Source organism: Petaurus breviceps, unplaced genomic scaffold (genome assembly GCF_028583685.1).
Source record: "Petaurus breviceps papuanus isolate PSGF00001 unplaced genomic scaffold, PetGlider_PUasm1.0 90601, whole genome shotgun sequence".
NCBI lineage: Eukaryota > Metazoa > Chordata > Mammalia > Diprotodontia > Petauridae > Petaurus > Petaurus breviceps.
The window spans coordinates 2,233,551-2,260,631 of record NW_027187282.1 but is presented as its reverse complement, the minus strand read 5'-3'; the positions used below and the strand labels follow the sequence as shown (position 1 = coordinate 2,260,631).

The 27,081-nt window shown below is 41.4% G+C and overlaps 1 protein-coding gene and 2 pseudogenes across 3 annotated transcripts in view; 1 reads left to right on the top strand and 2 right to left on the bottom strand.

The window, feature by feature from the left end:
• Window positions 1-27,081, bottom strand: part of VAMP7 (vesicle associated membrane protein 7) — a 427,850-nt gene that overhangs the window by 79,693 nt on the left and 321,076 nt on the right. Inside the window, exon 2 of one of the 3 annotated variants that reach the window (XM_069063730.1) lies at window positions 366-588. The gene's annotated coding sequence lies outside the window, so the exon portion shown is untranslated. Of the gene's footprint in view, window positions 1-35; window positions 142-365; window positions 694-27,081 lie in introns of those variants that run through there. The other 2 variants (XM_069063729.1, XM_069063728.1) reach the window with 2 other exon arrangements.
• LOC138142629 (alpha-soluble NSF attachment protein pseudogene) lies at window positions 13,022-14,047 on the bottom strand (annotated as a pseudogene).
• LOC138142628 (large ribosomal subunit protein eL14-like) lies at window positions 24,376-24,977 on the top strand (annotated as a pseudogene).

Sequence of the window (27,081 nt, the reverse complement as noted above, 5' to 3'; positions counted from 1 at the left end):
CTACAACATCGGCGGAAAGCGATAGACGGTCCTACCCCTCAGCATCGCAGGATTCTTCCCTTCTCACAGGCAGGTGTGGCCACGGGAAAAGGCAGGAAAGGAAGGAAAGAGGCTCCGGATAAGGGTGGGGCCTAGTGACCTAGGCCCCCTGCGCTCCACCTCTCCCCCGCCCCTCCCCCCACAGGCCCCGCCCCGCATAATGGAGAGAGGAAAGGGGGAGAGGAAGGAGGGAGGAGGACTGGGGAAGGGGGAGGGGAAATAGGGGAGAAAGGGGGAGGAGGGGGAAACAGAGAGAAGAGAGGGGGCGGCCTCCCCCGGAGTGCCCCAGTGGCCGAAGCTGCCAGGGAAGCAGGGAGGTGACCTACCTCGGTGGCAGCAGGGCGGCCCGCTCGAGCGGCCCCAATCCGTGGCAGAGGCTCGCTCGGCCCAGCTCGCTGCGCTGACGGAGAAGGAGGGAGGTACGGAATGCTGGGTGCGTGCGTGACTGCGTGGAGGGGGCATATACACTCGATGGGGAAGAGACAGCCGGTGTCGTTTGCGCGCGCACACCAACGACCAGTCGGGCTAATGGCGCTTCCCTCCGTAACTGAACGCTACGACCGGAGAAGGGGCGGGGCGAGCTGGACTCCAAGTCAAGGTTCTAGCTGGCGCCCGAGCTGCGCAGGCGCACTTTCGCTCGCGGGAAAGGAAATGGGGGGGAAGTGTTTCTTCCGGTTCCGCGCCTTCTCTGAGGGAACGGTGCATGCTGGAACTGGTAGTTTGGAGCTGCGTCCCCACACTGCCTTAGAGGCAGCCATAGGGAGTGGTTCCTGGAAAAGGACTAAGTGCTTTTGCTTCTCTGGCCAGAAGCAATCTACTGGCCTCACTCAGTTGTGATGGACCTCAAGGTTAGCCTAGTGGCTAAATCTCTGAACCATCAATCAGGAAACCCCACCCATTTGTTTGATCCATCTACTGTATTGCAGAGAGCATTTGTCTCACCATTGACCTGGCTCATGTATAGAGTAAATAAATAGTGCCTAATAATAAACTCATACAATGCATGATCAGTCAACAAGCACTGATTAAGCGCCAGACACTGTGCTATACAAAAACAAAAAACAGTCTGCCCTCATGGCTGTTACATTCAATGGCTGATTCAACATGTGTAATATAGATGGAGGTAGATTGGATGGATGGATGGTGTTATGGTGATTTTAGTTTTGGTTCTGATTCGCTCCCACAAACGACACAGTCTTAAGAGAGGAAGGAGTTTTATTGAACATAGAAACAAGGAAGCTTAAATCGGCACCAGCAATACAATATTCCTAGCACAATTAAAACAAGCATAACTAAAATAAGAATAGTAAGAGCAGAGAAAGAAAACATCACCAATTCGGGGGAGCACCAACTCTCGATTAACATGGCTAGGGAATCCCGGGGTACAGCCTTTGAGTCCGGAATGGGAGGGTCCCAGGCAGAGCGTCCTCTCCGTGGGTGAGATTCCGAAGAGGCTCAGGGGATTGGGGATTTTTATGGGAGAAGAATAAAGAAGGCTTGACCAAGATAATTGGTTCCTTGCCAGATATAGCTTAATTCTTTCGGGTGTTTGTGCAACCAGGACGAGCAGCATGTGTTTTTCATAGGTGTTATCAAGTAACAGTCCTTGAGAGAATAGCCAGTTCTCACCGTACTGTCTATTCCAGGAGGGGCTAGTTCCTGGGGTATGCTCCTAAGTCACGTGATACAAGTTCAGGTCACACAAAGGACAGAGTGAACTCACAATCTTATTAACTATGAACTATTGTTAATTCAGATGGATGGATGGATGGATGGATAGATAGATAGATAGATAGATAGATAGATAGATAGATAGATAGATAGATAGATAGATAGATATGAAATACGTGCAAATAAACCCATCCATACAAAATATTTACTAAGTGGCTAAAAGTTCACTTCTCTCCCAGAACCCTGAAGTCCTTCCAGACATAGCATATATCTGGACCTAGGAATTCTAAAGCAAAGTACAACTGACTTCCGTTGAGTCGGCAACAATAATAGTTCCCTCAAAAGGTTGCATTCACTTCCTATCAACAATAGACTATTAACAATAGCTGTCATGTACCCACTTAGAAATACCTGATTCAGGGGCTGTGATTCCTTTGTGATTCCTTGAGCACTAGCTCAAGTATAGAATGCTAAATCCAGTGTGAATATGAACTTGGGCAGGTTAGGACTTTGCCTGTTTTCTGATAAGCACCTCTGAACCAATCTGCCTACTGTTAAACCATCATGGAGCAGGGTTAGTGGACTGGGTGATAAGACTGGGCAAGGACCACTACCTGTTTTGTACAAGTAGCCAACAACCCAGAGTAGAGGCAGCCTCAGAGTTCATTGGCAAGAGACTAGTGGCAAGAGAAAGGCCCCAGGAAAAGACAAACACAAAGGTGGCCCCAAAGCACTGTGAGACGAAGAAAGCCCTAAGTAGAATCCAGTATGAGAGTGGCCAGAGACAGTGCAAGAACCCAACAAGAAGGCAGTCTAGAGCTCAGCAACAAGAGAAAGTCCCTAAGTAGAGTCAAACTCAAGGCCTTCTGGCAAAAATCCAGCACAAGGAAGTAAGCCTTGAGCCTCACAGCAAATGAGAGGCCCAGGCAGAATCCAGTGAAAGACAAACTGGGGGTCCCAAAAGCCGCAGGAAAATGCATTGGTGGCAGGCCCAGAGGCTGGACCACAGCAGAAGAAAGGCCTAGAACAGAATCTTGGCAGCCCCAGCCCAGCATCCAGGAAATCTCTTCCGAACAATAAGAGAAAGAGCTAGTCAATACAACCCTTTAGGGCCTCTCCAGTCTACTTAGGAGAAGTCTGGTCCTGGAATCAGCACCTCAGGCACTGAAACCGTTATGAGCAGAACAAAGAAAAACTGAAAACCAATACATTGCAGGAGAGATGCCCAAGGAGTAAATCCCAAAGAAGAGAGCAACCTTACAAAGCCAAATTGAGCCTAGGAGTAACAGTTTCTGTTTCCACTTTGCCTAGGCTTTTCCTCTTAATTTCTTTTTTTGTCTCATTACTATAGCTAGTATTCCTAATATAGTTTTGAATAATAATGGTGGATAATGGACATCCTTGCTTCACCCTTTATCTTTTTGGAAAGACTTCTAGTTTTTTTCCCTTGCTCTTGGTTTTAGATAGAGTCTACTTGTCATTGTTGTTTGTCCTTCATTCTTGAAGAGGACCAGAATGATGTCATAATGTTGGGGTTAATGTACAGTGTGTTTGACCAATAACGAGCTTAGAAAACTACAAGTCAGGCATAAATAGTCAGTATGAACATTCAGGATGGAGATGTCTTTAAATCTGCACATCCCATATTTCTTTTGAGCTAGTTTTATTTTGCTTTGCTCATAAAGCAGAGAACCTTCTTTGATGCTAGATATGCCATGCTGGATAGTCCTGTGCCAATGTCCCCCATGTCTCACAATTAATACCATTTCATCCTTATTTTAAGTAAAGCTCCATTTATCCCTATGCTGTCTATGTGTTTTTGTAAAGGAATGCATATTGTACCTTGCCCAATGCTTTTTCTTCATTTTCTTTTGAAATAATGACGATTTTTGTTATTTTTATTGTTAATATGACCAATTATGTTTATAGTTTTCCTAATATCCAAATGGTCCCACATTCTTGATATAATTCCAGCCTGGTCGGAGAACATGATCTTTGTGATATGTTGCTGTTGTCTCCTTGCTAATATTTTATTTAAATTTTTTGCATCAATACTTATTAGAGACATTTGTCTATACTTCTCTTTCTCTCTTTTGAATCTTCCTGGTTTAAGTATCAAAGACACATTGGAATGGTTCATTTAGATATCAAGAACACAGAAGGAATTGGCAGGACCCTTTCTTAACTACTTTTTCAAGAAGTTAATGTAGCATTGGAATTAATTTAAAAATTTGGTAGAATTATCCTATAAATCCATCTGGTCCTGGGTATTTTTTTTTGAGATTTCACTTATGACTTGTTTAATTTCTTTTTCTAAGATAACATTATTAAATATTCTATTTCCTGTACTATTAATCTGGCTTATTTATATTTTTGTAAATATTCATCCATTTCATTTGTATTAGCATATGGTTGGATAAAATAACTCCTAATAATAGTTTTTATTTTTTTCCTCATTTGTTGTTAATTTACTTTTTTCTTTTTGATATCCATAATTTGTTTTTATTCTTTCTTTTCAAAAATCAGATTGGGGGCAGTTAGGTGGCACAGTGAATAGAGCACCGGCCATGGAGTCAGGAGGACCTGAGTTCAAATCCGACTTCAGACACTTAACACACTCACTAGCTGTGTGACTTTGGGCAAGTCACTTAACCCCAATTGCCCTCCAAAAAGCAAAAAAAAAATCAGATTAGCTAATGGATTATCTATTTTATTGATTTTTCTTAAAAAAAAAAACTAGCTCCTAAGTTTTATTTTTTTATAGCTTTTTTTTTTTAACTTGCAGTTTTGTTAATCTTTCCTTTGGCTCTCAGGATTTCTATTTTGTTGTTTAATTGAAGGTTTTTAATTTGTTAAGTGTTCTAGTTTTTTTTTAATTGAATGCCTGATTCATTGATCTGCTTTTCCTCTTTTTTATTGACAAACACATTTAAAGACTTAAAATTTCCCATATTTACTACTTTGGCTACATTCTACAAATTTTCGTATATTGTCCCATTATTGTCATTATCATTAATGAAATTATTGATTTGTTCTCTAATCCATCTGCTCTTTAGGATTATGTTTTTGTTTCCAATTAATTTTTAATTTTGCTTTAAAGGTGCTTTATTTAATGTAATTTTATTGCATTATGGTCAGTAAGAGATACATTTAAATATATATTTGCTTTTCTGCATTTTAGTGAGCTTATTATGCCTTAATACATGATCAGTGTTTGTGAAGGTGCCATGAAATCTGGGAAACAGTGTATTCCTTTTTATTTCCATTCAATATTTTCCAGAAGTCTATTACATCTGACTTTTCTAAAATTATTTTCAGGTCCTTAACTTCTTTTTTGTTCATTTGTTGTTTAGGTTTATCTAGATCTGACAGGGTTTAATTGAGGTCCCTTGCTATCTATTTCTTTCTATAACTCATTTAAATTTTCCTTTAAGAATTTAGATGTTAGGATGGCTAATGTGAGTAATGTGCTGGCCCTGGAGTCAGGACGACCTGAGTTCAGATCCAGCCTCAGACACTTAACACATAAAAAAAAACCTAGCCATATAACCTTGGGCAAATTACTTAAACCCAATTGCCCTCCAAAAGGCAAAAAAAAAAAAAGAATTTAGATGTTATGCTATTTGGTGTATATATGTTTAGTATTGATGTTAATTCATTATCCATGGTACCTCTTAGCAAAAGGTAGTTTCCTTTTTATTTACGGAAATTTTTGTCTTTGATTTGTCTGAGGTCATGATTACTATCCTTGTCTTTTTTACTTTAGCTAAAGCAAAATAGTTTCTGCTCTAGTCCCTTATTTTAACCCCGTATATACAGACAGTTCTCACTTTATGTAAGTGGACCTGTTCTATGAAGAAGGGAGGGAGGGCAAAAGGGAGGCAGGAAGAGAACTGCACATCTGTAGAGGAAGGAAGCTGGCACATGATTCAAAGATATATGAGGGCTGAGGACGAAGAAGCGACAATGGGAGGAGGAACACACAGGGGCTGTGGCCAGCCATATGGGGGCCTGGCTGGAACTGAGAGGAAGATCACACAAAGAGCAGACATGTCGGAGCTGGACATAGACACAGATAGGAGAGGATAGGTGATAACTAATCGTCAAACTCCCTCTACCTCTCTAATGCCTACACAGATGACTATGTCTCTCACATCCTGGAAAAAAACTCTCACTTGATACTTCCACCCCCACTAGCTGTTGTCTTATATTTCTTCTGCCCTTTGTGGCTAAAAGCCTTGTAAAGACAATCTGCATTTTGTGGTGCTCCATTTCCTTTCCTCTCTTCTTAACTCTTTGCAATTTGATTTCCAAATTTATCATTCAACTGAAACTGCTGTCTCCAAAGTTACTAATGGTCTCTTAATGGCCAAATCACTGATATTTTCTCCTTTTTTGGAAATTTTTTATTCATTTTAAACTTAAATACAAAACCAGAAAAGGGAAAAAAAAAGAACATTTCCATGTACACAGCAGAGCATAGGAGAGTAGTCAATATAAAACAATAAATTTCCATTTCAAGAAAATCTGTGTGATAAAGATGACACATTGGTTTTGTTTTGTTTTTTGCTTTTTGGAGGGGAGAAGGCAGGGCAATTGGGGTTAAGTGACTTGCCCAAGGTCACACAGCTAGTGTTAAGTGTCTGAAGCCAGATTTGAACTCAGGTCCTCCTGATCCAGGGCCAGTGCTCTATTCACTGTCCCACCTAGCCACCCCTTCACATTGTTTTTGAAGTTACCCAGCTTTTCTTTGCTTCCTTATAAGTTTTCTTTTGCTCTCTCCTGTGCATTTTTTACTTCATTTTTTTTCCCTTCCTCCCCTCACCTTCCCCTAAAGAAGGCTACAATTAAAGGCAGATGTATATATACATATATTAATACATAGCCATTAATATATACACCCTCATATACATATATGTAAAACCACACTGCATATTTCCATTTCTCATCTCTTTCTCAGGAAGTGGATAGCATCTTTCTTCAGTGGTCCAAATCTTTCCATGTTTTTCTGAATCAATCAGCTTGTCATTTTCTATACCACAGCAGTATTTGAACGAAATCACATTCTGTCTGAGAAATTGACTATGAAAGTTTCTTCCCAGTTTCCTGCATTTTTTTTTATTCTTGCATACATTGATTTTATTTATACAAGAACATTTTAATTTGAAATAATCAAAATTATCCATTTTACACTTCAACAACTTACACTCAACTTATAACATAGTTTAAGGTCTGATACTGCTGAATCTGCTTCCTTTACATCCCCCCCACCCCCATTTCTATGACATTCCTGACCTTTTTTTCTTCCAAATGAACTTTGTTATTATTTTTTTCTAACTCAGTAAGATAATTTTTTGGTAATTTAACTGAGATGCCATTGAAGAGATAGATTAGGTAAAACAGTCATTTAAAAAATATATATTGGCCTTACCTACCCATGAACAATAAATATTACTCCAATTATTTAAATCTGTTTTGGCAGGTATACTCTCAGGTATTTTATATTGTCTAGTTATTTTAAATGGTCTAAAACAATATTAAATAATATTGGTGTCACATAGTGTTGGTTCCTTATTTTTCTCTTTTAATTAAATCTATTTTGAGTTTCACTTTGTCTGAGATCATGATTACTACCCCTGCTTTTTTACATAAAAATTCTACTCTAGCCCTTTATTTCATCTTTGTGTTTTTATTGTGTTACCTGAAAGCAACATATTGTTGAACTAAAACTTTTAATCTGCTTTCTGTGGTACATTCACAGATGTGAACGCCCCCATTCTCATTCTAAACTATAATTGCTGTGTATTTCTCTCCTTCCTATTTTTCCTCACTATCCTCACACTATTTACCTTATCCCTCCTCACTCCTCTAATTTACTTCTACCCCTCAAAGAATCCCTCCCTTATCCTTCCCCACCACCCTAACCCCTTGCCCTCTTGTTTCTTTCTGAATTTAGAAGACTTTTATACCCTTCTAGATGTATGTTATTCCCTCTTTAACCCATTCCCGATGAGAGTAAGGTTCCAGCACTACCTGTCTTCCCCCCCATTAACTTATTCTATATCATTTTTTTCCTTTTATGATTTATTTATATGAGATAATTACTCCTTTTAAATCTCTCCCTACAGTTTTATTTTTTTATAATCACCCCCATCATACACAGCTCAGCCCAAGCCTTTCTACCCAAATAATAACAGTCAGAACAGCACTGATAACATTGCCATATATAAGATGTAAACAGTTTGACTTTATTGAATCTCTTATAATTGGTCTTTAATGTTTACCTTATATTTCTCCTGTTTCTTATATATCAAATTTTCTATTAAGTTCTGCTGTTTTTGTCACAAAAACCTAAAAGTCTTTTAGTTTGTTAAATGTCTCCCACCCCTTTTTCCATTCAGGATTGTACTTAACTTTGCTGGGTAAATTATCCTTGGTCATAACCCCAGCTCTTTTGCTCTGTGAAATATAGTATTCTAAGACCTATGGTCCTTCAACATGGTAGCTGATGATCTTGTGTAATCCTTATTGTAGCCCCATGATATATATGTATGTATGTATGTATGTATTTATTTATTTATTTTTCTTGTTGCTTACAATATTTCCTCCTTAACCTAGAAGTTTTGAAACTTGACTATGATATATATATTTTAAGTTTTCCTTCTGGGTTCTCTTTCAGGTGGTGATCAGTGAATTTTTTCTATTTCTTCTTTGTCTCCTTGTTCTGGAACTTCAGGGTGATTTTCCTTGATTATTTCTTATAATACTGTATCAAGATTCTTTTTACTTTTTTTTTTATTGTACCTTTCAGGTACTTTGACTATTCTTATATTGTCTCTCCTTGATCTTTTCTCCAAATCAGTTTTTTTTTATGATGAGATGTTTCACATTCTCTTCTATTTTTTCATTCTTTTGATTTTGTTTTATTATTTTTTGGTGTCTTATAATGTCATTCATTAGCTTCCCCTTGCCCATTTCTAATTTTCAAGGAATTATTTTCTTTCTTAAGTTTTTAATTATTTCCAGTTGGTTGACTTTCTTTTCATAATTTTCTTGATTTCTTCTTTTTATTTCTATTTTTCCCTAGATCTCTCTTATTTGATTTTGAAAGTCTTTTTAAAGTTCTTCCAAGAACTCTTTTTGTGCTTGGAACCAGTTGACATTTCTCATTGAAAAAGGAATCACTTTTTAAGCTCCACTATCTTCCTCTGAATATGAACCCAGATCTTTTCTATCCCCAGAGTAGCTTTCTATGGTCAGGTTTTTTTCTCCTTTGCTTACTTATTTTTATTTTGTTTTATTTTGGTTTTAGCAACTATTAATATAATCAAGTTCTAGTCCCTAGGTATGAGGAATGATGCCCCAAGCCTCAGGTCTTTCTTACTCTTATTCTCTGGGTTCTATCCTTGTGCCCCACCTTGGGCTTTCCTCTCCTCCCCTAGACCATAGCTAGGGACCCCAGCTATGCTGTCCCACAAACACTCTTGCTCCCTCCTGTGGCTGCAAACTACAGCTGTCCTCTGTTCCCTGGAACTGAAACCAGAGACTCTGCTCTCCTGCAAGTGCCCAAAGCCAGCAGGGTCCACGCCCCTCTGCTGCCCCACTCACCAGGTGTGTGCTAGCTCCTTCTCCTCTGTAGCTGCTGCAGCCCTGGACTGAGTCAGGCCAGCAGATTATTCCCTTAACAATGGAAGGTCCTTCAATCTTCTCTCCTACTCAACTGTCAGACACCCCCACCCCCCCCAATGTCTGGGAGGTGAAAGTTCCTGAGCCTGAGGTTGCCTCCCAATCCCGAGCTGTCCCCTGGGCTGGTTGTTTGTTGATTCCCCAGAATTGGCCTGGAGGTGTTTACATTTCACTTAGGCAAAGCCTCTGCCCCTGAAGGCTGAGTCTTTCCTGGGGTCTTCTCAAGTTTTCTTAGGAGAACAACTTTGTCCCACTCCTGTTTATTCCTGTTGCTCTATATTCTCTCTGAGGCAATGTTCTCTTTCTTTTTTGTGGAGGAAATTTGGAAAGCCAAAAGGTTTCTGACCTACTCCTCCATCTTCCCAGAATCTTCTCCCACTGATATTTTCTCAATTCTTATCCTACTTGACTTTTGAAATATATTGTTTGATGTTATAATTATAAGATGACTCCAATATAGAATCACCTTAGGTTGTGTTCCTAATGCCTGTAAAACACATAGGCAATGGGGGACAGTTTTGTACTTTCCCACTATTTTGACCAATTTTAATCCTATTGGCTGTTTCAGTGGCCTGTGAGCTGCTCCTTTTCTGCTTCATAGAGCCAACTCAAACTCTCACTCAATTTCTGCTTCTGATAAAGAAATTCTTCTCACCCAAGCTTGGTATTGTGTGGGATAAAGACCCCAAAGACCCTTATCCAAATAAAACTCAGAGGTTTCTCCAGGTAAAAACAGAAGCTATTTATTCCTCAACAAGTCTCTTGAGAGTTGGGCGTCACCTACTCAGAACATACACCAGTGTAGGAAGGCAAAATACAAAATCAAGCAAACAGTTATATACCCTTATACAAACAATTCTAGGACCACCCAAAAAAACCCAAATCCCCTCCCCAGTAACCGGACTTTCATTCCCATTGGTGGGAAGGTGTTTCCTTACAATCCTTTTACCCAATATAAAATTATTCATCAGAAGTAAGCTTATCACAGATTACATATTACTTTTTCTTGTTTACCAAAAAGCAGACAATTTACAGAAATACCTGGCAGACATTATTTGTTGCAAAAAAAAAAGACAATTTATAGATCACTTGTTGCTTTTCTTGTTTACCAAAGATAGGCACCTGGCAGACACATTATAGAAAAATAAAATTTGGGCCTATCAAGACTAGCTCAAGTTTGGTGACTGTCTCCTTTACTATATAAGAACATTTTCACTTGTCCCACTCAATCCCTCCTCTTTTTTTCATACTTGAAAATTTCTCACATCAAAATTGGTAAATTTCTTCAGCTTTCCTATTAATTTCTTCTATCCCTCCATCAGGACCCGACCTTTCTTCTTTCTGATCAACCAATTCCCATTTATGTCCTTTTAAAATCATTAGGCAGACAGACCCATTGGTGGACCCCTCAAATCTAATCAGTTTGGGGAGGGTCTTCTATATAGTATTTGTAATTAATTGCATCATACAAGGGAGGCATACAGGGAGCAGTAGAATTCCACCTGCTGCTATTAGCAAGAACCGTAATGCTTGCTTCCACCAGGTTCCTTTAAATCAGGACCACCATGGTGGATTAAGTGGAGAGGACCAAGTTTGCACTGGAACATGAGCAAGTTTTCTAATTTCTTGGTTAATATTTCTAACAGTTTGTCCCACATCATTTATCTTCATGCAGCAAGTAGATAGGTTGAGTTTACCACAGACCCCTCCCCCCTCTGCCAGGAGATAGTCTAATACCAGCCTGCGTTGTAAAATAGCCTCTCAACTTTGGTCTGCAAATCTGGATAGTAAGTCAGTGTTTGAGTGGTTTGGTTAGTAATGATTTCAACAACTGCTTGGAGTCTAATAATTCAATTTATCATATAAACTGGGGTCTGATAGCCCCAGTTTCCATCTTGTGCCCATGTTGCAGGCCCATATTCTTTCACAATTCTTTTGGTTTTTTTCATGCAAAAATGTTTATTTTTGCTCTCACTCACCCTCCCTCCGACCCACGAAGCATGCACAGGGACCTTGAGCCCCTGCCCCCCAGCAGCGGGAGGGGAGGGGAGAAGCATCCTGGGCCATAGGGCCAACCTGAGAGGTGGGGAGCCCCGGGGCGGGGCCAAAGGGGGGCAGAGAATCCCCACACCCCCCCCATAGTAATGGAATGTAAAGATTCCCCTGTATTGGCTTGGTTTTCAAATTGATTGTGTTAAAACCCAGAGCTTGTCAATCCCACCTGTGGGATGGACTTGTTGATGTGAAAAGAAAATCCTGAACTGGGAGGAGCTGGTGATGTAGATTTGGAAAGACGAGAGAGAGAGACTGATTGGGAGAGAGACAGGGAGTGAGAGAGAGAGAGAGAGAGAGAGAGAGAGAGAGAGAGAGGCAGAAGAACTTTTTGGAAGCAGCACCCTCGTGGAGGCAGAGAGAGACTGAGAGGATTGCTGGGGGCCACTTTGAATTGCCCTGGACTTTTGAGACTTGCCCCCTGAGCTGCCAAGGACTGAGGAGACATGGCTGTTTTGCTGGTACTTTGTCTGTCTGTTTTGATGTTGTTTTGCCAGATTTGTCCACTGGTGAAAGACAGTCCTTTTGTTGAAGAAGTCCTGGAACCTGGCTTTTGGTTAAGAAGCCCTGAGACTGTCCTGCAGACAGAGAGTGAATACTGTCCACAGGTGAAGGATAGTGCTGTTGTTGCAGGGATCTGGGAACCTTTCTGTTGGTTCAGAGCTACTGAGACTGTCCTGCAGACAGAGAGTGAATACTGTCCACTGGTGAAGGACAGTGCTGTTGTTGCAGGGGTGTGGGAACCTTTCTGTTGGTTCAGAAGCCCTGAAGAAGGATTTTCTTGTTGTATGTTTACAGAAATCCTGGGAGAGGGTTTTGCTAATGTTTTCAGGGGTTCTAGGACTGTTCTACAGACAGAGGATGAATTAATGAAGGGACTGGCAATGTATCTTGTGGCCTTGCTGAGCCTTGTCTCCCCAGGAACTAAGATTGCTGAGAACTTGCCTCCTGTCAAGATGAAGAAAAGACCTCCATTTGGGTATTAAGTGCTGTGCTTAAACTTGATGTAACTCTGGGGTAGATTCAATTGTGATCCAGGGGTGGGGAACTTTTGACCTTTTTGTGTTCTATGGTTGAACAAATGAATGTACTTTACTTATGTTTGGAAACTAATCTCCATTTGAGAAGAGGAGCTTTGTGGTGGACTAAATGAAGGTATAGCCTAGGGGTGGAGAAGTATTTAGAACAGGGACTTTGTAATTGATTGAATGAGTGGAAGGTCCTGGGGTGGGGTAGTACTTGGAGATTATTTAATCACCCTTAGTAAATGCTGTATTTTGAATGATGTCATGTTTTGACCTTCTTTGTTCTTGGTTTGTCACTGAGTAAAATGGAGAGCACCTATGCTGGTATTCTGAACCTTGGGAAGTTGCCTTGGCTTGGCATTGCATTACCACCCCCCTTGTGAGAGGGTGGTAGGGGTGCGGAGTGGGGAGTCCTGGTTCTCTGCTTCAGGCCTCCAGGCAGGGTCTCCCGCACACCTCCCTCCTTTCCACCCATCCTACAATCTGTTCAGCCATGTGGGGGGAGGTGGGGGAGCCCGAAGCTGGAGGGCAGACTCCCACATGGGCTGGGGGCAGGCCAGGGGCTAGCGCAGGTCCTCCTCTTCCCCCTGGATGGTCTTCTTAATCCGCAGCAGCATGGTGGTGAGCCACTGGTCCAGCCTCGAGATGGAATCGTATTTATTCCTTTACCAACTCGGTGTAGCCCTCCACATTCTGTTCTTCATGGGCATCCAGGGGTTTTTCGACGAGCTTGCATTCTCGGGAATCAGCAAAAGCTGGAATCATCTCCTCCTATTTCTGTACGGCCAACTTAGCATTCAGCATGTCAATGCAGAAGTGACACAGAGCGGCCTTGAAGAAATAGTTCTTCGCACTGTACTTCAGCAGGGGACTGTGCATGGCATTCGTCCCCACCTGCTCATAGATCTCAATGGCCTTCTGCTACTGCTCGAGCTGTGCAGCGTATCCAGCCACCTTCAGCAGGCACTTGTTGGCAGAGCTGTTGGACTCTTCCCCTTTGTAGTAGTCTGCAGACTGCTCGTAATGAGCTATGGCCTTCTTGATATCCACCATCTCCGTCTTGTAGATCTCAGCAATGGAGATGTGGTGTTTGGCTGCGATGGTGAAGTGGCCCATGTCTGTGTAGATCTCAATGGCTCTCATCAAACAGTTAATCACCTCTTGGGGGTCTGCTTTCTTGAAGGCATTCCCCGCATCCACAAAACTGGTGGCCGAGTCATGCTTGCTCTGCAGCTGGAGATGCAGCTGGGCCACCTGGCAGAATGCATTCCCAGCAGCGCTCCAGCTCTTGGCCATCTTGAACATGTTTGCGGCTCTTGAGTAGATTTCGCATGCCTCCTCGACTTTGGATGAGCCTCCGAAGAGGCCGGAGAAGAAGGACTGCGAGTTCTTGACCTTGCGCTCTGCCTTGGCCAGCAGTGCCAGTGCCTCTGCCTCCTTGCCAGAGTTGTCCATGGTGGGGAAGCGGCTCAGGTCTCTGGGGCAGCCCGGCCTTGGCGGGACAGGGCAGGGCAGAGCTGGGAAGCCACAACAGAGGAGGCCTAGGATGACAGACAACAATGGAGGATGGCAGCGAAACCTCTTTCATAATTCTTTCCTGTGGCCAAATGTCTCTCCACCCATTTGCATCTCCTATACTAGCAATAAAAGCATCAATGGCTCATTTTTCCCTCTCTAAATCATCATATATTTTTATTCTCAAGTGTTTACCTTCCTGCCCTGGGAGAAGGAAAAATTTGGGTCTTACTAGTCCAATATAGCAACTTCCAATCCAGTCAGGGGGAAGATATGTATAGGCAGTGAGGCCACACACCCAATAGTGTTCTTTTAGAGCTAGTCGGGGTACTTTACTCTGTGGGAAGATTACAGATACATTGCCATGGATGATGGGATAATACTGTAGGTCCTCAAATCCTAGAGGCCCTCCCCAAAAGGTTGTATCAGTTTTGTTATATTGGCACCTCCATAGCTGAAAATCTGCTCTCCACTGACTCCACTCAACCTTACTTCTAAAGGGCCCAGAGACTCTGGGATCTGTTTTATCATCCTGGCTCCAAAACTCTTGAAAGTATCCAAAGTGGGAGTTATTATCCCATCCCCAATGTCAATGGGGAATAGTAATGACTCTCTGATTCTGACTAAGGTCTTGACACTTAAATATAGTGGTTAGAATATGAGATTCAGATCTAGTCTTGGTGGTTACCTGGAGGGGAGTACGGCAAGAATGAAAAATGCAATTCACCCAAACACCAGTGTTAAGTTGGATATACATGGAATTCCAGCGCTGCTTTACAGTGGAGCAGTTATCTTCTCCCTTTAAGAGTCCACTTGCATGGACTACAACCTAACTCCTTCCTTTGTCACCCTGGCTAAGGCAATATTCCCCCGTCCTAGTCTTAGTAAGGGGCCAGGCGTGTTCCTGTGACTTATCCCAAAACCCAGTCCCATAATGGACAAAGGACCTGTTACTAAGAAGCCACTCAGGTCTAAGAGGAATGGGGACCCAAGGCCAGGATTCTAACTGCTGAGGTCCCCCACAAATCCAACAATTAGTGAGGTTAAAGGCATTAACTATGTTTTGAATTAAAACTCGAAAACTATCATCCTGAGATAACCAAGGGACTAGGGCAGGCTGTACCGGGAACACTGTAAGGAGAAGGGTCAGGGGTAGCATGATTAGCACAATGAAAATGATTCCAGGCAGGAGGGAGAAAGCGATTACTCAAAAGGAAAAGGAAAACAACTACAGTAAGGCTAATACATAGAAGGAGAAAGGCACATATGACTTCTCCTCCTCTCATCAGTATACAATAAGGATTGTGATTACAGAAATGAAGGAGGGGGGGGGGCAGTGTGCTTTGAGGCGATTGAGGTTCTTATACAGGAGGCAGTCCAGAGTCTCAGTGTCTCTAATGTCTGGGTCAGGACCATGTCAAAGGCACAGTTTCAAATTCTCAGGTTCACTGGATTTGATGGTCCAGGTGACAGGAGGTTCAAGAAGTCCCTTTACACGAGTATGATGAGTCCAACCCCTCCCCTTGGTCCGGACCGCAGTATCTGAGACCAACAGAATTTGAAAAGGACCTTCCCAAATTGGGGTTAGCTTTTCTTCCCTCCAAGCCCTAATTAGAACCCAATCCCCCGATTGGTATTTGTGGACGGCGAATCCCAAAGGTGGGGTTTGAGCAATTATCTACATTTTCCATCCTGCTCCTGTGTTCCCAGGGCCAGTGACTTTTGCTTTTCTGTTTCAGTAAGGGAGGGAGAAAGGAGACTCAGAGGAAAGGAGGGGCTTAAAACCAACTGGCTTGACTCGGATTCTGCTGACCCCACCCTCTTTGCCTCCTCATCTGAAAAGAGATTACCCCTATCCTCAAAGGACTGCCCTGCCTGATGGCCACCTACATGTACTATGGCAATAGCCTCAGGTAACAATATATTCTCTAAGATGCAGGTGATCAGGGTAGTATGTACTAGCTCTTTCCCTTTGCTATTAACCATCCCTCTTTCTTCCCAAATCTTCCTGAACACATGTGCGATTCCCCAAGCATACTTTGAATCAGTATAAATATTACCCTCAATTCACTTTGATAGTTTTAGAGCCTGGTTTAGGGCATAAAGCTCACAAGTGTGAGCTGACCCATTCTTAGGCAGTTGTCCTGCTTCAACCAAGGATTCTCAGTCCCCATCAATTATGGCATACCCTTTCCTTCTTTTTCCCTCTATTACACTAGAGGAACCATCAATGAATAGATTTATTCCTCCAGGAATAGGAGATTCCTGCAAATATCCTGGAACCCTGGTTTGGAGGTCGATGAAATCTACATAATGATGTTCTAGCTCAAGGTGGCCCTTGCCTCCAGATGTCAGGAAGGAGGAAGGATTCAAATTATTATCCTGAGATAAGACCAAATCATCCTTTTCTAGTAAAATGGCCTCATATTTCAGAATCCTAGAATCCATAAGTCGGTGCCCCGCTCTCTGATTTAGGATGGTCCTTACTTGATGTGGAACCCCACAACTAAATTTCCCCCAAAAGTCAGCTTTCTACTTTCTTCTACCAATGTGGCTGTAGCCGTTAATGCCTGGAGACACGTTGGCCATCCCTGGACCACAGGGTCTAGGAGCTTTGAAAGGAAAGCCACTGATTTCCTTTGCCCTCCTCTTTTCTGTGCTAAAACCCCTAGCACCACCCACTTATCCACATTTTCAAATAAGTGAAAAGGTCTTTGTAGGGAAGGAAGGGCAAGAACAGGAGGGGAGGTTAAGATCTGCTTCAGTTTCTTAAACCCCTCTTCACCTTTCAAATCCCACCTAATTTTGTCAGGTTCCTTTTCCAATAAATATTTGTACATAGTCAGGGTGGCATAAGAATCTATACAATTCCTACAATACCCCACCAATCCCAGGAACCTTTGAAGCTTCCTTTTTGTTCTTGGGAGGGGAGCCCCTAAAATTCCTGCGACCTGTTCTGGGTCCTGTGTTTTTTTTTTTTTTGTCCCTCGCTGATCAAATGTCCCAAATATTTTACCTTTTTCTCTACAATTTGGAGCTTACTTTTTGATACTCTCAATCCCCCTTATCCCAAATAATTTAATATCTTAACAGAAGCTTCACTAACCTCCTTTCTTTCTTTCCCTGTCACCAATAAGTCATCCACATATTGTAAAACTTGAGTTCCAGGAAGGGGTTCGAATTTTTCAAATATTCTTTCCAAAATTTGTCCAAATAAATTTGGGGTCTCAGTATACCCCTGGGGAAGAATGAACCACCTATACTGCTGATTTCTTCCAGTCTCTAGATCCTCCCACTCAAACGCAAAAAGATCTGCTGCCAGGGTCTAAGGGGCGGGCCCAAAAGGCATCTTTCAAATAGATTACACTAAACCATCTGCTGTCCTCTTTTACCCTCCCCAGGATGATATATGGGTCAGGGACCACTGAATGGGAGGGAAGGACTATCTTAGTAATTTCCCTTAAGTCCTGGACCAGTCAGTATGTCCCATCTCCCTTCCAAAACAGCAGAATGGGAGTATTGAAGGGAGAAATGCAAGGTTTGAGAAGTCCTCCCTTCACTAAACCTTAGATAACTGGCTGGAGTCCCCGCCTTCCCTCCAGTGATATAGGGTACTGCTTTACCCTTACTATCACTGTAGGATCCTTTAATTTAATCTTAAGAGGTTCTGTGTTAACTCTTCTTCTATTAAAGGGGCCCACCCATATCCCAGAACAAATTTGGAATTCCTCCTCTTCCCTCAAATTTAACATTTTAACCAGAATTATCTGGGTTCCCCGGTCATCTATTGAATAGTCAATTTTGTGATCAAATCTCTTCCTAATAGGTTTATACCTGCTTCTGGGAGCAGAAGTAATTGGATTAGGGCAATTGCCCCCTTGATATTCCACTTTCAAAAACTCGGACAGGGTAACAATAAAATTCTCACCTTTTGCTCCCGAGATATTGAGGAGGTTTGGGATAATTTAATTCCTTTTGGCAAATGAGTTATGGATGACCTGGCAGCTCTGGTATCAATTAAAAACACCATTTCTTCCCCATTAGGTCCTATCCTTAAATTTATCAAGGGCTCTGGATGGGCTATACCTTTGAACCCCTGACACCCCTAGTCCTCTGACTTTATCAGGGAATATAGATCTTCTGATTAATCTGCCACTGTGGGCAATTCCTAGCCATATGACCCTCCTTTATACACTCCCAACACACAAAGGGACCCCTCCCTTTTTCCTTCCTCTCCCACTGTCAGGATGCTTCCCCTTTGTTGCCCACCTCCCTCCTACTCTGGGACCTTTTCCACTTCTCAGGACCTTTTTTGTGGTCCATAGTCTGGACAATATTCTGAACTGTCTGGACTGTGAGCCTAGTATTAAGTTTAACCTTCTGCCTCTGCTCTTCCTCATCTCTCCTCACATAAATCCTGATAGTCTCCTCTAATAAACTTTCTAGGGTTCTGATATTCCACCTGTCTATTTTCTGAATTTTTCTGCTGATATCTGGCCATGCATTAGTCACAAAATTTAGTTTTAGCATGGTTTCTGTAGCAGGATTATTCATATCTAAGCCTGAGTATTTTTCCATATTCTCATTTAACCTTTTCTAAAAAGGTTGTTGTTGATTCTTCCTTCTCTTGGACCACCTCAGAAGCTTTTTTAATATTTTGAGGCTTTGGAACTTCAGTCCTAATTCCTGTAACTATAAGCTCTCTAAGGTCTTGCATATGAGCTCTATGAGCTGCATCATTATGGTCCCATCTAGAATCAAGAGTAGGGTATTTTGGGTCTATGGGTGGGTGTCTCCGCTCCCACTCTACCATAGCAGCCTTTCTTATCATCCCCCTCTCTTCATGGGAGAACATAAGATTCAAGATGGACATCAATTCATTCCAAGTGTAAATACTTGGACCCAAGAATTGATCTAATTGCTCTGAGAGGCCACTTGGGTCCTCCATCAAAATTTTCATTTCCCTTTTAAAATTTCTAACCTTGTAAGTGCTCAAAGGAGCGTTCACAAATCCCAGGACTCCCTGAGCCAAAGGGACTTCCCTTAGGGGGAACATAGTGGGTCCCAGGGCACAAGTAGGTGTGTCAGGGGAAATATCCTGGGTTGTAATGTGGGAGCTTGGAGCCAAAGGAGGGGGTACAGTAGATGGTTTTGGCTCCAGAGGGAGGCTTTGCTGATCCTTTAACAGCTGTCTCAATTCCCTCAGTAGAGAACCGTGAGGAGGGGACTCCTGTAAATGAATGAGGTCTCTCCCTGGGTCCTCTTCAGAGGGTAGTGGCATAGAATCAGGGTCTGGAACCTTGGTGGAGGGGCTGCCGCTGAGGCCAGTGGAGGAGGAGGAGCACAAGGTGGAGGCAAAGACAGAAAAAGGTGTCAAGGATGAAACTTATCCTCCTTCTCTTCCTTCTTTACCACCATCTGTCGTGTCCCCAACACCCGGAGTGCCACATATGTACTCTCTTCCAGATTGAAAGGTTCCTTATCATTTACATATAAATTTAGCTTTTTTTTTCTATCTTTCCCTTTATACTGTGGTAGTTCGTTCCAATTTTGCAATCAATTGCCTAAAGGACTATCTACAGCTACCTCATATTTGCACTCCGACCACGCAGGCTTAAATTGTACTCCTCCCATCTCTGAGGGGTTTCCAAGAGTTATTACCAAACTCCTCAAGTCAATTATAGACTGAGCCGAATCATCCAAGGAAGATCGCCCTACCTCCTAAGTCACCCAAGAAGCTTACTCAGTGGCATCCTTTCCTTGAGGTATCACAGTTTTTTTAGTCTGGAGATTTCACTAAAATCTGCCCTGATGCCAATTACCTCCAGAACCCTTAGCGCTTACCTTTGAGTAGCACGTGCACAACTTTTTTGACTGCTCTCATCTGCTGGCATCAGTTTACCTTTTCTAGCATCAGAGCTGTAACAAAGGTTCTTTTCTCCCAAGTCCCTCTCTTAAGATTTATCTCAATAATGGGTGGTGGCTCCCCTCCAGAACCCGAGACCCCGGGAAATCCCAGGTGCACACTCACCTTGGTTCCTGGGAGGGAAGCCCCCTCCTCAATTAAAGAGAATCCCAGACAAGCCCCCTAAAACTGTGTGGGATAAAGACCCCAAAGACCCTTACCCAAATAAAACTCAGAGGTTTCTCCAGGTAGAAACAGAAGCTATTTATTCCTAAACAAGTCTCACAAGAGTTGGGCATCGCCTACCCAGAACATACACCAGTATAGGGAGGCAAAGTACAAAATCAAGCAAGTAGTTATATAACCTTATACAAACAATTCTAGGACCACCCGAAAAAACCCAAATCCCCTCCCCAGTAACCCATTGGTGGGAAGGTATGTCCTTACAATCCTTTTACCCCATACAAAATTATTTATCAGAAGTAAGGTTATCACAGATTACATATTACTTTTTCTTGTTTACCAAAAAGCAGTCAATTTACAGAAACAATTGGCAGACATATTATTTGTTGTAAAAAGTAGGCAATTTATAGATCACTTGTTGCTTTTCTTGTTTACCAAAGATAGGCACCTGGCAGACACATTATAGAAAAATAAAATTTGGACCTATCAAGACTAAAACCTAGCTCAAGTTTGGTGACTGTCTCCTTTACTTTATGAGAACGTTTTCATTTGTCCCACTCAGTATCAATAAGTAACTGAGGATTTCTCCAGGACATATGGGTTTGTTTATGAATGTCCCCTTCCACATCTGGCATCAATTACTTATTCTCAGTTAAGCCTATATCTCAAATCCCTGCTCAAATCTCAATTTTTAACATATGCTTTCCCCAACATGACTTCCTCTGTCTAGACTGAGTTTCTTGCAACTTATGGCTGAACCTCTGTATTGCTATATAGGTTGTGTGTACATGGTTGTTATTTTCTTTTTTTTTTTTTTGGTTGACTTGCTGTGCCACATAATAAGAAAGTTCATATTTATGCTAGCTTCTCAAGTACCAATTTTCTGTAAATCCCCATACCCAGGTCTTTACTTTAATCCAAGCTTTGAAGCCAAATAAAGCAACCTTTCTGTAGCCTTTGACGCTGTTGATCATCCTTTTTCCCTTCATGATCAGTTCTCTCTAGGTTTTTGCAATACTTTTCTTTCCTGGTTCTCCTCTTACCTGTCTGACCTCTCCTTCTCTGCTGCTTTGCTAGCCTGATGGGGTGCTTGTGCTTGGACCCCAGCTCTAGGACCATATCTCTCCCCAGCCCAAAGCCTCTATCTCTGGCAATAACTCATGAGTGGGCCCAGTGAAGCAAACTCTCTCTCTCCCTGCTACACAGGACTATCTCGTACCAGCAGAACTATCATATGCTGATTCCCACAGTTACCATATACAATTCAGAGGGCAAGCCATAGACATCAACTCACAAGGCTGTCTTGTTAGAAATGTAGATGTACAAACGTACAGACCCCTTAGGTCCCGTCCCCCTGGGCATGCCAGTAGTGAATGACAGCTGTGCCCAAAGTACAGAAATTGTATGTCACCACCTAATTAGCATACTTAGCACACCACTCTCTGAATCTTTCCTATATAAGCTTTAGCATCACTCCTGTTAGGTTTTGAGTTCCCTAAGGAGCTCTGCCTTATAATAAACTTTTTACCACCTGACTGGAAGACTGCTTGAATCTGTGAATTCTTTCTAAACAACTCTGCCTTGAATCTCGGTATTTTGGGGTCCTGCACCCTTAAACTGAATCATTTAATGGTGCCCAATGCAGGGCATGTCTGAAATCTCAAGCTCTCTCTTAGTCCCCTCGCCCTGTAGTTGGGTTGTCCCACAAGCACCAGGAAGGTTTGTCAGGACTCTGGGTTGAGCCTGCCACAGGTTCTGAGTTGGACCTGCAACAGGCCCTTGGCAGAATTCCCTCTTGACAAAGGATGCCTTGTTTTGGGAACACATATGATCTGGGACACCAGTAGAGGTGTGACTTCAGGTGCTTATTGCTTTCCATTTCTCTCTAAGGTATACTGCCAAAAAGATGGGCTAATTTTCTCTTAGTTACACTGGAAAAAGTTTGATCTCCAAGACCTTAAAAAGGAATGTCTTGCCTGGCCTCAATACAATCCATAGGACCAAGTTAAAAATGTCTGATTTGTGCAGAGGATTTCTGAGAAGCCACTCTGAGCTTTTGGATCCTCCCCATTGTTATCTGTATCACTCTGTTCTCTGTTTGAGTCTCTGTGTGGTAGAGTGAATGTCCATGTGCAATCCAGGCTCTGAGTGTAGACAGACAGATGAGAAGAAGGTTATTTCACTAATTAGAAAGAGACAGACTTGGTAGCTGTGTCAGTGAAAAAGTTTCAAGGTTTGTACTTTGTAACAGAACAGGCACTCAACCCTTTCCTGGCTCACTTAAAAGGAAAAGTTTTTCTTTTTTTCCTTTATTTTTTTAAATTAATTAATTAATTTACTTTTAGTTTACAACATTCAGTTCCACAATCCCTTGAGTTTAACATTTTCTCCCCCTCCCTCCTCCCTGCCCCCCCCATGGCAGCTTGCAATCAAATATAGAATCTACAAATATCTTCATATTGAACACTAGTCAGGTTGTAAAGGATTATAACCAATGGAATGAACAATGGGAAAGAGGAATCAAAACAAAACAAGAAAAAGAAACAGAGCAAGTAGTTTGCTTCAATCTGCATTCAGACTCTGTAGCTCTTTCTCTGGATGTGAATATCTCTTTCCATCATGAGTCTTTTGGAGTTGTCTTATAACCTTACGTTGCTAAGAGGAGCCCAGGCTATCAATGTTAGTCACCACACATACATTGTATCTGTAATTGTGAACAAACTTCTCCTGGTTCTACTCTTCTCACTCAGCATCAGTTTATATAAGTCTCTCCAGATTATTATGAAGTCTGTCTGCTCCTCATTTCTTATAGCACAATAGTATTCCATTACATTCATATACCACAACTTGCTGAGCCATTCCCCAATTGATGGGCATCCCCTTAATTTCCAATTCTTTGCCACCACAAAAAGAGCTGCTATAAATATTTTGGTACATATAGGTCCTCCTCCCACTTCTGTGATCTCTTTGGGATACAACCCTAGAAGTGGTATTTCTGGGTCAAAGGGCATGCACATTTTTATAGCCCTTTGGGCATAGTTCCAGATTGCTCTCCAGAATGGATGAATCAGTTCAGAACTCCACCAACAATGCATTAGTGTTCCAGTCTTCCCACATCCTCTCCAGCATTTGTCATTTTCCTGTTTTGTCATCTTAGCCAATATGCCTGGTAAAATGTGGTACCTCAGAGTTGTTTTGATTTAAATTTCTCTAATCAATAGTGATTTATAGCATTTTTATATGCTTATAGATATCTTTAATTTCATCCTCTGAAAACTGCCTGTTCATATCCTTTGACCATTTATCAATTGGGGAATGACGTATTCTTATAGATTTTACTCAATTCCTGTGTATTTTGGAAATAAGGCTTTTATCAGAGACATTGGTTATAAAAGTTCTTTCCCAATTTTCCACTTCACTCTTAATCTTGGATACATTGGCTTTGTTTGTACAGAAACTTTGCAATTTCGTGTAATCAAAATTATCCATTTTGCATTTTATAATGTTCTCTACCTCTTGTTTTGTCATAAAATCTTCCCTTCTCCATAAATCTGACAGGTAAACTATCCCTTGCTCTCTCAGACTGCTTACAGTATCAGCCTTTATACCTAGATCGTGCAGCCATTTAGACTTGATTTTGGTATATGGTTTTAGATATTGGTTAGATATTGGCCCAGTTTCTGTCATACCATATTCCAGTTTCCCAGCAGTTTTTGTCAAATAGTGAGTTCTTATTCCCAAAACTGGGATCCTTGGGTTTATCAAACAGTAGATTACTATAGTCATTGACTGCTGAGTTTCATGTACCATATCTATTCAATTAATCCACTCCTCTATTTATCAGCTAGTCCCAAGTAGTTTTGATGACTGCTACTTTATAATACAGATTAAAGTCTGGTCTGGCATTTCTTTTCATTAATTCCCTTGATATTCTGGACCTTTAGTTCTTCCAAATGAATTTCATTACTGTTTTTTCTAGCTTTATAAAGTAATTTTTTGTAGATGGATTGGTATGACACTAAATATGTAATTTAATTTAGATAAAATTGTCATTTTTGTTATATTAGCTTGACCCAGCCACAAGCAACTGATGTTTTTCCAATTAGTTAGGTCTGACTTTATTTGTGTGAAGAGTGTTTTGTAATTGTGTTCATATAGGTCCTGGGTTTGTTTTGGCAGGTAGATTCCCAAATATTTTATATTGTCTACAGTAACTTTAAATGGAATTTATCTTTCTCTTTCTTGCTGTTCGACTTCGTTAGAAATATATACAAATGCTTCTCGTTCGGCGCCATCAACATGGTATTCAAGCATGATGTGGAGATTGGCCGTATGGCCTACATCTCCTTTGGGCCACATGCCGGCCAGCTGGTGGCCATCGTGGACGTGATCAACCAGAACCATTCTTTGGTTTATGGCCCCTGCAGCGGTGTGAGGAGGCAGGCCATGCCATTTAAGTGTATGCAACTCACAGACTTGGTGCTCAAATTCCCACACAGTGCCCGTCAGAAGTATGTCCGGGCTGCATGGGAGAAAGAAAAGATCAATGCAAAATGGAAAGCCATGAGATGGGCCAAGAAGATTGAAGCCAGAGAGTGGAAAGCGAAGAGGACAGATTTTGACTGTTACAAAGTCATGAAGGCCAAAAAAATGAGAAATAGAATTATCAAGCATGAAGTGAAGAAGCTCCAGAAGGCATCCACCCAGAAGGGTCTCCCAAGAAGGGAGCTTCTCAGAAGGCACTTACTGCAAAAGTCTCCACCAAGAAGATCCCCTCAAAGAAGGCTGAGGGCCAGAAGGGTCAGAAAGCCTCCGGCCAGAAGGCCCCAGTCAAGAAGGGACTTGCTCAGAAGAGACCTGCCCAGAAGGCACCTGCAGCTTCTCCAAAGGCCAAAAAATAAGAGGCTGCCCAAAATCAAATAAAGATTTTCCTACAAAAAAAAGAAATATGTAGGAATCCTGAGACCCTGCAACTTTGCCAAATTTATTTATTATCTCAAGTAGTTTTTCACTTGATTCTCTAGGAAGGAAAAATTTTTCTGTACTGGGACACAACCAAAAGGTAATTAAATACATTCTGGTCTCATTTTAAGTGAAATATGTCTCTCCTAACTTGATGTCTAAGATAAGTCAGAATTTATTTGTCTGTAAGGTAATTTGGAAATGCATTCAATAAGATTCAAGTTACCTAATCTGTAAATTAGTTCCAGAAAGTATATGGTTTACGTCTGTCCAGAGGAAAATATCATGAGGTGGAGAAGCAGCCCCTTCCCTAGAGTCCATGTCAACTCCTTTATTTTGGAAACTTGCTAGGTCCCTGGAAACCATCTGTGTGGGCAAGGGCATCAGCCCTGGGAAAAGAAGCTTGTTTCGGTTATGGGGTTCCAAAACAATGAACTTGGCTTGCTAAGAATTTGCAAGCTTATGTAATTTCTAACGATTGCCTTTTATACCAGGACAAATTTAAATTTGAGAAGGGAAGAAAAACAAGTGAAAGATGTTACTTGAAATCTCTTATGTATGTTGAGTCTTGGTAAATTTTTATTGCTTATTGTAACTCCATGAGAGTAAAAATAATTGTATCTGGCTCTGAGCTGTGATTAATGAAACTTGCTGTTTGATGTAAAAGGCTCTTGGGACTCTATAGTTTGCAGATGGATCATAATAATCCATAAATAATCATTAGTCAATGATCCACTATGAGAGAAATGCCACAAGTTACTCGGAGGGAAGGTGATCCTGTTACAGGTGATCTGCAGCTGGGAATAAAAAACAAACCATGAAGACAATCTTAGCCTTAGCCTAAGGTGGGATCTTCCTGGCTCAGTTTCTCCATTGTGTTTTCTCCATTGTGATCCTTTGAAAAAGAATATTTCTCACTTGGTTATTCCTGAATCTGACTGTAAGGTGGAACTGATACTACATGGTTGGTTGGAAAACTCATATCTTAATTGAAACAAAGTTTCAATTAAGTCATATTTGATATAATTATATTAAGTCATATTTGATATAATCTTTTCCATGCTTTTTCCTTTTCTAGCAAGTTTCTGTAATCAAAGCAAGTAGTCAATAAAAGCTATGCGTACAATGTAAATATGTGAGATCTTTTTTGATTGGAATTTGTAATCATTCCATGGCCTAAGCAAGAGTTAAATTAGTGTTTGAACTTCTCATGTGTACAAGATTCAATTCCTGAAGTATATCTTTCTTCCATAGTGAATATAATTAGAGAAGGATAAACAATTTTGCAAAACAAGTTGTGACTTAAAGTTAGGAAGCTCTTTTGTTTTGTTTAAGGCACTTTAGTTATGTTAATGAAGAGCAATAACTTATTAGCTATTTTGTCTTATGGTTGAAATGTAAAGGAAAGTTGAGTAGTATGAGTAATGGGTTTGAAAGATTTGAAAAGATAAATTAAGGCTTGATAAAAAATATAGAAGACAGATAAGAAGGTTTGGGGACAAATATGTTGAGAAGGTGTGAGGAAGTTTGACTGTATTTTGAGAAATTTATGTATTATATATTATGTAATTTTGAGAAAATTATGTAGCTTTATTTGAAAATTAATAGCTCAATCAAATTTTGGAAGGATCCCAGCTCATACCCACCCTGACTTCTGCTCATTTTCCTCCCAGTACTTTTTGACCCTCACTTTTACTTAATCTCCTTGTCATATTTGTCTCCTCTGGGCTACAGGCCCCCCACTCCCAGATGATAGCTCAATCTGGGTACCAACCCTCATCTGAGTCAAAGACCTACTGGACTTGGCATTGGCTAACCATCAGTTATGAATCTAGCCTCTTGAATGAGACCACATGAGTCAAGAATAGCTCTATGTCCAATCTCAGCAGGAAGCAATTTCAGAAGCCAAGACCTTCATCCCTTACCCCAAAATATTGTTGATATCATTTGTTTGAGGGGGGAATGAATGGGGTGCTTGTGCTTGGACCCCAGCCTTAGGATCATACTTCTTCCCAGTCCAAAGACCCTATCTCTGGCAATAAC